At 40.4% G+C, this 7,787-nt stretch overlaps 1 long non-coding RNA gene across 1 annotated transcript; it reads right to left on the reverse strand.

The window, feature by feature from the left end:
• Positions 1-208: 208 nt before the first annotated feature.
• Positions 209-7,779, reverse strand: LOC118176156. Its single transcript, XR_004755284.1, has 3 exons — positions 7,120-7,779; positions 3,945-4,032; positions 209-450 (listed from the first exon to the last, which is right to left on the reverse strand). It is a non-coding gene; the product is annotated as an uncharacterized LOC118176156 (long non-coding RNA).
• Between the last annotated feature and the right edge of the window lie 8 nt (positions 7,780-7,787).

A 7,787-nucleotide genomic window follows, 5' to 3' on the forward strand; every position in this document is an offset into this window, starting at 1 on the left:
CGCCCGGAGCCCGCCGCAGCGCCCCCGCCTGGCCCAGCCCCGCCGCGGCGGAAGGGGCGGCCGGGAGCGGAGCCGCCCGCAGTGCGCCCCCTGCTGCTCGCCGGGGAGCCCGGGGCCCTCTCCGTGGTCGGGGGGCGCCTTCAGCTCGGGGCCGTGGAACTCGGAGCAGGACGATTGCTGCCCTGCGCGCTTACAGCGGGGTTCCGCACGGTATCGTCACGGCCGCCTTCAGCTCCCGGAGACAGGCGGCTGAACGCAGCACTGAGCCTCGCAAAAATATCTGTACTCACTAAGATGGAGACAACTGCTCGGCCCAAGTGCTGCAAGTACTTTTTTGGCCCAAATACTTTGGATTTCCTTCCATTAACCACATCGGAGTCAAAAGTATTTAAAAATAGGAGACATGTCGGCAAAGCTTTGCATTTCTAGAGCGCCTAGGGATTTGAAAACCTGTTACAAACCATTAATGAATTAATCCGCGCTAATCCAGTGAGATAACTATCCCTCCCCTATTTTACAGGTCTTTATGCCATCAGATCAATCATCAGATCAACAACCAAATATAGAACTGAGAAATCCTGCTTTAAAAAAGTCTGCCCATCACATTTCAGAACAGAGTATTTTATAGAGGCACACTTGCGATGAAATCTATGTTAAAGATGAGTAAAGTAGGTAAAGACTAACTTGAGCTTGATGCAATCCAAGACACTGCAATGTAGCCTTATTTCCTTTCTAATTAATGTACAAAGCATGGCACATTGATTGCCAGGCCAAAAGCAGATCCTCTGCCACCCACAGCACAGCACACATACTGGGTGAATAGATTTTTTTTCCTACTCTGAAACAGATAGAACAAGGAAACTGACTCGAAACTATTGACAAGAAACTAACAGAATAGTATCCTCTGATCTATTTCATCACTGGGACAACTAGAGTCTCACCATTACTCTTGAAAAAAATACATTATTTCTGTTTCATAATTGAATAAATGTAGCCACTCTAAGGATTACAATGTAACATAGGTAATAGTTTCCTACCCAATTTAGAGAGGAAAATTATAGGCTACTCCTAGAGCAGAACCAAACAGACTGACTCATGTCCCATGCCCTACGTGTGTGTATATATATACATATCCTAGATAGTCTGATATTTGTTAAGGAAAAAAAAAGTAGTTCTGACAGAGGACTCTCCTATTCAAACTCCAAGGTATTTCTCTCTATGTCCAGTGACAGTTTTGCATTTTCAGGTGGAATAAAGCACCTAATTCCTGTTGCTAACTTTTACAATCAAGACAATTAACACCACATATAAATCATACCTACATTCATAGATTTTAATCAAAATACTTTTTTTTTTTTTGCATGTAACAACTACATTCCTAAGGCTGCCATTGGAAAACAACAGAACCACCATTTACAGGGCATGCAACCAGCTGATTCTCTAGCAACAAAAAGCTTTTTTCCCCCCCTTATTTCCTCTTGAAGTTCTTTCGTTCACAAGAAAGATTCAACTAAACCAGATACGGGTGGAAATAGGAATACGCATACAAAAGCTGAAGTGTCAGGGAGAAAAACATTTAATAAACACAAAGTTTGATGGCACGTACTGCTGCAGTTTCCCTATTCCAAAACGCAAGTAACAAGAAATAATTGAAGGGCAAGATTTTTTCATGCATCTCTCTCTCAGACACAAATATTGGGAATGCTTTTTTATGGTTATTACTTTAATACTTAAAGGAACTAAATGCTAAGCAGAAATCACCCCAGTCCGAGAGCTATTTCAAAGACAGAATATTCTAAAGTGAGGTTAAGTGGCTCGTCAATAATAAAAATTCATACATGAAGAATTGCAGTTGTTTAATGGAAAATGGTTCTGAAATCAGATATTTACTTGACCTTGACAATGGCTTATTCTCATTTTGGCTAACAAAAAATGAAATAAATTTATTTCAGAGTGCCTGTACAAGCAAACATGATTGCTTGGTATGGCCCAACTAATTTAAGTCACCTCTCAAAATTAAACAGCCACAATTTCTTTTGCGGATGCAAAGTTGTTAGCCTTCTTTTTTTAAAAAAATGTAGTTTATAAGAAAATCTCAGACAGGCTTCAATTAAATTAGTTGCATTCTGAAAAAAGAATGACACCATCTTTAGCCAAAAGCTGTTTAAATAGTTGAACAGATAAGCACCTGTAGTTTTAACCCACTGAGTCTGTCAGGTTTGCTGACATCAGAAGAAGAGGGTCACAACTTCCATTACTTTCTGATGTTCACTAATGCATTGTGTAGTTCTCTAGACATAACCATCACTGATCTCATTAGGGTATCTGTTGAGGATTACCTATCAACAGGCTCAAAGCCTGCAAAAACAAAAAGGAATTAAAAACACAAAGGAGAAAAAGATGCACAAGATCACATGGCTGAAGCTCAAATACCAGAGAAAAGAGGGACGCTAACAGAGACAGAAAATCCAAGAGAGAGCACTGTGCACCAAAGCACTGTATGACTCCTCACATGACATCTCCTGTGAAATTAAACATCTTCTAGTTCTACACTCAACCAAGTGAATAAACAAGTTCACCTTCTCTGTAGGAGGAGCAGGGAAGAAAGTTCACACTGGTACTAACATTTTTCACGGCAGTATGCCTTTCCCTTAGCTGAATCAGACAGTAGAAAGAATTGACACAGCTACATTCAAATTCATCATAACCACACGTAACAAGACAGCGTTGGGTGGCCAGCATCCTGCCTACTCTTCTGGTAGCATGCTTTAGAGTTGCATAACATTGTATTTTGTAAAAGCCATGACTAATTTTGTCTGACATGAAAAATACAGAAGTATAATAGATCAGATGCTTAAAAACTCAGAACCGGGCACAAGCTTAATAATCACAAGACACCAGAAATCAGCACTGCCCCTCTGACTTCAGCAAACACAAGTTCTTGAAGTCTCTTAATTTGTAAAGCACCTCAGCTAACTTAAGCGACTAACCTTCAAGACTTTGTGCTCACAGACACAATAATCTCTCCTTCCTCCTGCTCCTAAGTAAGCTTTGACAACCTTTGGTTTCTATCAACTTGGTTTCTCTTCTCTTTCAGCTCTTCCATAACCTGCACGGAATGCGTTTGAGCAGAAAGGCAAAAGAAAAAAAATGAAACTGAACAGTATCCACATTCTTAAAGCTTTTCCCTAGCCAATGAAAGAGTGTGGGACCTGACCATGCAACTAGTTAACCTCTGAAGCTGACGGAGTACAATCTCAGTTTCTTCACATTTGCTATGCCATAATGGCATTGCTTTAACATTTCTTCTGAAATGTGACTACTAAACTGATATAGATAAAGAATGCAAAAGCAAAAAAGTATTTATCTGGGTTACAGTAAACATGAAAGCAAAAAAATGCCAGCATTAAAAAAGATCGGACAAGTTCACGTGCATGCTCTGCATTTAGCTCTTGTTTTAGAGCAACAGTCTGTTATGCTGGCTCCTCTACAGTTTAATGATTTCCTGTTAGGAATTTAAAATTAGAAGCCTCCAACAACTTCCCCATAAACTATTTTCAAGGTTCCTTTAATATCCACATCAAGGAGATATAGAATGTTCATATGTTATCCATGTCAGTTCACTTCCTTCCCACTTCAAAATAGGCACATTGCAAGAAAATTCAGCAGGTTTTTGTATTGTTTTCTTAGAACTTTTTCCCCTACTAAGTATGTCCAGCCATAGTAATTAAAAAAAAAGCTGTTCATTTACACAACCTCGTATTTAAACTGAGACTAAATGAGAATCACCAATCAGTTCTGAAAATCCTAGTCTATGATAGCTGATTGCCTAAGTCTTGTAAGAAAACTGTTTTCCATCAATGAGCTAGCTTCCATCTTCAACTACACCTATGTGAACACAGAAATTTCACAAACTTATTTTTGCACTTTGACAAGTACCTTACCTTTAATGAAAACATGCAAACACTCTTGCAGTGGCAGCACGTGAAACAGACTGGATCTTTTTCATCCATGCTTTCTAGAATTATATTCCTGCAAAACAGACATTGTATTTATAACTTCTCACCTACAGATCACAAACCATACATCACTGTTTATTCTTTTGACCCTGAAATGGTATAACTACCACAATTACTATTACACCCTACTCACAAAACCATCTGAGCATCTGCAGACATACATCCATCCCATCTCAGTTCCTCACTGGGTTGATGAAATGACTCTCAAACACTAATCACCACCATTCCAACAAAAATCAGCATCTATAACTACCAAAACCACTTGTTTTATATATATACACACACACACACAACTAATTTCAGATCAAAACAAGTCAGGTGAACCTACAGCTGACTTAATCTGGCTTCAGAACACCTGTGAAAAAAGCAGTAGCAAAAGAGGCAATCCTGCTGCTTCTCACCTAAGATCTAACAAACATAAAGATCCTACTTTGGCTGAAATAAAAATCTGCATACACAACTGAAAAAAAATATACCACCGCCTTCCAATTTCCAACTCAGCCTGACAGTCAGAGAAAGAGAGAGAAAATAGTTCTACTTTTTGTAGTGGTTTCCAGATTGAATGACTTGTTAGTCATGAAAGCGTGGTTTCAGACACCAATTTGGAAATGTTCATGTGAACAACCACCTCCGGCAAGGCAAACTTCAGCAATTCACCACTGTACTGAGATGGTAACTCTGTACCTATAACTTGATGGAATTTTTTTTAAAGGTTTTGAGGACTGTTTTTGTAACATGGTGTAGCATAGCATCAAGCTCCAACCACATTCTATCAAAACTACACAACTATCTTTCTCTGCAGATGTAAAACCTCTTTTGCGTGAACTTCTACAGACAGAATTTTGACAACCAAGGGGTTGTTTGATCTCCAGGGACAGCTTTTATAATAGCAGACTATGATTAGATTTTCTTCATACGTTTACCCATTACATAGGCTCGTCTGTATCCCTTTTCACTGCAATGATACACAGATGTACAGAGCTATTGCTCCCCATACGCGTTACATGTGAGTTGTTCAGATACCCAGATGCATCTTCAAAAGCTGAGATTATAGAAGACAGACTGACTGAATGCTTTTGCCTAAGCAACGTACATTACCATTTTGCTTTCAGACGCAGACAGTATTGGTAAGTGTCCTTTAAATGTTTCCCTACATAAAAAAGACAGAAGAATAGAGAAATATATCAACAAAGATAAGAATATCCATTAGAACCTTTGCCAGCAAGTACTGAGGTCAGAAAGACTTTCTAACATCTGCAACTACTAATAAGCAATCACATTAAAATAATTTACATATGTGAAGAGCACATCACTGAATGAAGCCAGTTTGCTAATAGGCTCACAGTACAGTTTAAGCACATAAATCCATACAATGAACAAGATACCTCATAAGTTTAAAGGTGTCTAGAGAACTAAATAATGACTTAAGAAAACAGATTTTTAAGTAGCATGCTACTGTATGTTACTCAGAATGGTTATCTGCTCTTTCAACATTAAGCACTCACTGAATTGACAGGTCTACCAATGCTCTATCCATGCTTTTAAGACTCAAATATGTTTCTACAACAGAAGATTACCAAGTTGCTCGCTAGATAAATATATTAAAACACGCAGTACTAATAAATAGCAAGAGCTACCACATCCAAGTTGTATTCCTGCCTAAAGATTAAAACACTTAAGCCATAAAGATTACTCCTCGGCCTCTATCAAAGTTAATTACAGACTAAATATATAACAATACACTCCAGAAAAGGCTCTACCACATCTTTTCACAAAGATGTTTATTTCTTCCCCTTGAATAGGGCACAATACACCTACCTACATAAAATTACACAATAATAGGTGTATCCTGGCTACTTATTTTTTAAGGCATAGTAACTTAAAAAGATAAAACCTATTTCTACACCACTCTCTCAGAAATTATATTATTATTTTAAATACAGATGTTACTTATTATCAGTTTTTTTACTCTACTTTAAAGCACAATAAAGAGCATTATAACTTCAAAAATTGCTATTTTCTAGGCACAATCAATACTTTTCTTTCATATACCAGAAAGCAGCCTTATCCGCACCCTCCTGATATACCTCCAGCTCCACATTCTCTGAACTAGCTCTCTAGAAAGTAACTGAGGTAAATAGCCTCTGCCTCTTGGGGGACTAATTGCCAATAGAAACCATCTGTCTTTATTCAATTGAAATAAAAACCACATGATCTCAGAAAATAATTAAAAGACACCTGAAAACACCAACAGGCAAAAGAGGATAAAGCAATCTTCTGTGGTCTGTTTGTGCCATGTTCATTTCTTTCTACCCCATAACACTTATTTCTGTAAGTAAGTGACGAAGAATAATGCTCTCATAAAACCAGGGGGTGAGAGAGAGAGCAGCATTATTAACACCTCTAGGATTATTAGAATCAGTCCCCAGAGTGAAGTGGTAGATGCTCCACAACCAGTAATTTTTAAAATAAAAAAGAGAATAAGCAGTAATAGTCGCCCTATATCAGCTAAGCAAACCCAAATAAAAGTTAATAGGAGGAGAAACATTTTCTAGCCTAGTTATTCAGTCTGGAATTTGGAGGTTTTCTGACCATGGTTGCGATTAGTTTTAAAAGTTTTAAAACTGCAGAATATGAGCTGTGAATAGAAGGGACCACTGTGGTTCAGGACCACATTACAGCAGTCAAATCTGAGCATTAACTTAGTGTGATATCAAAATCTACACCAAGTAGTAATCTCTTAGATCTTGCCTGTATTTCACAGGGGAGGCAATATCACAGGCTACACACAGTGCAAGGCTGTTTTAGACCAAGTAATCTTAATTGCTTGTCCTGAAAATATAGCATCTGTGGCCAAGAACTATCCAATATGTTCCTAGTGGTGTGTGCAAGCCCCACATGGCAAGCAAATTAAGAAGAAAAACATGCCTCAAAGAGCATGATAAAGATAAGGAGATATTGACAAACTATAGTGGGGCCATGGGGTTCATTTACAGAGGGAAAAGGGCGTTTTTACCACATGGTAGCCCACGAGGAACACCGGGCAAGCCAGTGCACTTGGGATACATTAAAAAACCCATGACTTCCAAATAACGCTCACCTTGAGCTGCCCACACACCTGAAAACCCCAGAAGGCCCAGCACCAGCAGCACATCACCGTGGGTTAAGCTGTAAATACAAATATGGGTCCCTTCCAACTCGGGATATTCTATAGTTCTACGAAAAACCTCCGCTCCCGGGAGGGCAGGCCGCAGAGCTCGGCATGTGAGGGGGGTGCCCGGGGCCTCCCCTGAGGCCAGGTCCGGGGAGCGCCGGGCCCGCTGCCCCCTTCACAAATAACTCTCCCTCATAAATAATTTCCTCAAACAAATAACTTCCTCACACAAATAACGCCCCTACACCAACGACCCTTCCAGACCCCAAGGCCAGGGACCCCGAACAGCCCCCGGCAGCCGGGCCGCGGGTCATGGCGCTGCCCCCTCACCTCACACTCCCCCCAGCGCCTTACCCCCGCCATAAATCCCGTAACCCTTCAGCCCTCGACTTCCCCTGGGCTTTTTCTTCTTCTTCTCTCTTTTTTTTTTTTTTTTTTTAATCCTCCTCCACTCTCCGCCCCACATTCGTTCCCTCGCGCCTCCCCGGCGCAGGCGGATCAACCCCTTCTCTCCTCACCCCCCCCACCCCACCCTTCCCTCTACCCCCTCCGCCATCCCTTCGCACCCCAGCGGCCTCCGTCCTCCCCTTCCCTCCCTCTTTCCCTCCTTCCTT

This window comes from Oxyura jamaicensis, chromosome 19, assembly GCF_011077185.1.
Source record: "Oxyura jamaicensis isolate SHBP4307 breed ruddy duck chromosome 19, BPBGC_Ojam_1.0, whole genome shotgun sequence".
NCBI classification, from domain to species: domain Eukaryota; kingdom Metazoa; phylum Chordata; class Aves; order Anseriformes; family Anatidae; genus Oxyura; species Oxyura jamaicensis.